The following is a 3619-nucleotide window of genomic DNA, read 5'->3' as shown; positions in this document are numbered from 1 at the left end:
TCTACACGGTTAGAGAATACAGCAAGGAGTTTATTTCCCAACATGGGTAGCTGCATAATAGGCGTATTGAGACCAACGAAGCTTAGTCGTATCCGTTTCCTTTTTTGTTTTTTCTTCTATGATCGAGTACCATGTTAAAGGATATTGAGACTTGAACGGCTGTGTGCATCTTAACTATGTAGAGGCTGGTTGTAATGTTTAACCTTTTAAGTAATAAAGCACCTTTTATCGAAAAAGCTAGTGACATTCATGTGACCTTTCTTCCTTTATTTTGATGCATAGAACATGGCTGATAGCTCCGACAAAATTTTCCGTTAAGGAAAGAACATAGATTACAAACCTATCTAGTAAAACGTTGAAGAGCATATGGACGAGACATTCAACAATATATTGAGGTACATTTTCTTTGCTGAAGAAGAGTAGCCCTGATTTTAAGTCAGATGTTAGAGAGTAGAGACCAACTCGTATCCACCCGACCTCCTCTGTGATGGAAGCGACGAGGCGCCTCGAAGCCGCTGCTGCATGAACAACAACACAGCCAGAAGCGCTGCTCCGCACGGTATGATGATGTCCCACGCGACACCAAAGAGGTCGGCACGAGGGCTTGCGTATAGGTCGGAGGGGTTTATGCTCTGCTTGTATATCTGGCCCCTAACTACATCATACACATGAGGCATCACCCGGTTCATGGTGCACCCTATGTAAAACCACGGCGAGATAGCACGAACTCTAGGGCTTGCCAGTGACGCGCTTAGAATTACCTGTGGTAGCAGGAAGCCGTCTAGTATCAGCCCCGCGTATGACACGAGGTCTTCCCAAACCGTGGCTGGCTCTCCTCCTATGCGGACGACTAATGGGTCCTCCCTGGCTGCACGGACGTTGATCACATGGATGATCATGGCGAGGACTGCTCCGAGCATGTATAGCGGCAGGCATATGTGCAGCACAATCCTCTCCGACACGACGGGCGAGGACGTCGTCTGGTCGACTGATTTGCGGCGACCAGACCATGCAAGCTGAAGGAGGCGCAGCTGAAGCACGAAGGCGATGAGAATAGGCGCCCTCATCATCACTTCGTTCAGCTCGAGTGGCCCGCCCATCGCATACTCAAAGTACCGGCTCCTCCTGCTCATGAACATTGCCTCAAAGTTGAGCACAAGAGGGGTGAGATACCCCAGTGTGAGGATGGCTAGCATGGTGATCGACGTTGCCGGGGCCGCCTCGGGGTTCTTCTTGGTGTGGAAGATCTGCAGGACGGTGAAGACGCACGACAGCGTTGCGGAAGCCACCAGCATGATGCTCTCCAAGTCGATCCTCGATACTGCCTCCGACAGTTGGTTTGAAAACATCCCATACAAACGGATGTCGATCTTCTCGAAGAAAAGAATGTCCGTCTGTTTTCTGAGGCTGCTGATTACTCCCCTGCCGTGCCCCTGCGCCCTGGAATCCAGAGAAGAAAACTTGACGGTTACCAGTATCTGACAGTCCGTGGAGCCATTGTGCTCTCGGCAACCAACCATGCACAGGATGCCCCTCTCGGGATCATAAACACCCTCTGCTGAGATTCGCTGCTCTTCATCAGGGGTAAGCACGAGCGAGCCATTTGTAATCCTAGGACGCTTCCGTGGAGCGGAATACCGTACATCATAGCTGACGCTCAGCAGAGCATTCTTCTTGTGAACCACCACCGCATGTTTGGTGAAAGAATCTTCCGCAGCCAGCCTCTCTCCGTAGACCATCACCAAACCAATTGTGACCGGGTAGGCTTGTCCGCTCCCCATTCTATGCCCGTAGAACTGGAATTCGAAATCACGGTAAGTATAGTTACCCGGGAACGAGTGCGACCCCTTCATCTTCTCCTTCTTGAATTTCAGATCATAATGCTTCTTCGCCTCCTCAAGCATCGTGTCGTTGTAGGTGTACTTCACATCTGAGAGGTTGCTGCTTCTGTGGTCGTCCTGGATGAACATGTGGTTGTGGTCGGCGACTTCGATGCTGGACGCTCTTATCACTCCAGCGTCGTCCTTGTTGCCCGTCGTTTCTTGTGTCGAGTTCCAAAGCATCCCGGCCACGATGCTCCGGTCCCGCATCGTCCACACGGCCGGGAACCAGAAGCTCATCCCGATCCCGCACTCATGCTCTTGCACCGCAAGAGCAGATGGCGCCGAGGCCGAGCCCACCACCCGGCACGCCCTGAGGCAGAGAACGCCCTGATCCCGGTCCCAGCGCCCCTCGGCCACCACCGCCTCCTGGTCAACCAAGAAGTGTCGTTGACGATAGTAGAACCTGGGACTCTCGGCCCCGGTACGGTTGCGGAACACCACGTATGCGCGCACGCCGCCATCGTTGGTGCAGTGCATCTGGTTGATGTCCATCGCCGTCGGCTCGCCAAGCCGCCGCAGGAGCGTGCTGCCACCACCGTGCTCCTGCAGCCTGTAAGAGGTCATGAGCTGTTCTTTCAGGTGGGCACACCGGGCGGAGTTGATGCTGCCGAGCGCCTGGAACGAGCCCCTGGCCTCCTGCCTCGGTGTGCCGCAGTCTGCACCCTCGGAGCCGTACTTGTAGTCGTCGCCCTCGGCGTACGCGAGGAGGTGGATAGTGCTGAAGTCGTTAGAGCCCTCCAGAGTGCCTTTCGCAAAGGGGTCGGTGAGGCTGGGAGGACTGGGGACGCGGAGGCGGAGAGCGATGTCCGGGTAGTGTCGAGAGAGCCGTCATCGGCTTGCTCGGTGCCCGCACCGACCATGCAGAGCTGGAGCGAGACTGAGGAGTAGTAGCCGTCGAGGATGAACGAGATAGACCCGGGGAGGGTGTAATTATGGCGGTGTCCACCTCTCCGGTAGGTGCGTCGACTGCGGGGGCCGGTGATGGTGAGGGTGGCACTGAGGTGAAGGAGAGCCTGGTTGGTGGTGCGGGAGACGCCATGGGGGGAAAGAGAAAATGAACGGTAGCCAATGTAAAGGTCATCATCGGGGGAGAACAGGCTTCCCTCGCCGCCGGGGAAATAACCAGTGGAGATTTGGAAGGAACGGGTGAGCGAAATGGTGTCGTTGTGGTCTGTGTGAATGTCCTGAGCGGGTGTCAGGGAAGGGCAGAAGAGTGAGTATGAGGTGGAGAGAGCGGTGGAGAGGGTGGTGGTGGACACGAGGAGAAGGAAGCAGAGGTGGTAACCGTAAAGGTTGGTATTCTTCGGTGATGGTAGCGCCATTTTTGGCTGGTTGAGCTTCCTGAGAGCTCTGGAACTGGAAGGAGGAAGATGAAAGGATGCGTCTGTGATGTGTTTATTGTAGAGTAGCTGAGTGGAGTGAGATCAGCGTATGCTAGCTGCAAGGTGGAGTTGCTTGACTTGTCTTCGACCATTGATCTCCTGTCCGATCTAGACTGGATTGGAAGGAACGATCGTCGCATGTATGCATGTACTTTTCACGGAGGAAAATGCAAGGAAAATCTTGTGGACTTGTGGCCACTAGTGCCTGCCAGAGAAGATTCAAGCAGACAGCAAACAGCTAGTATAATAGCCAATGGATTCCACAGAATATCTTATCGTGGTTTTTCAAAGTAAACGTCAACGGTCAGCGAACCTTTCCATCGTTTTCCTTGACTGAACTATTCTTGGAGCCCT

The 3619-nt window shown here is 53.9% G+C and overlaps 1 pseudogene; it reads right to left on the bottom strand.

Moving 5' to 3' along the window:
- Window positions 1-246: 246 nt before the first annotated feature.
- LOC124665113 lies at window positions 247-3345 on the bottom strand (annotated as a pseudogene).
- Between the last annotated feature and the right edge of the window lie 274 nt (window positions 3346-3619).

This window comes from Lolium rigidum, chromosome 6 (assembly GCF_022539505.1).
Source record: "Lolium rigidum isolate FL_2022 chromosome 6, APGP_CSIRO_Lrig_0.1, whole genome shotgun sequence".
Lineage (NCBI taxonomy): Eukaryota > Viridiplantae > Streptophyta > Magnoliopsida > Poales > Poaceae > Lolium > Lolium rigidum.
The sequence above is the reverse complement of the archived record's forward strand: the minus strand, read 5'-3'. Positions and strand labels throughout refer to the sequence as shown.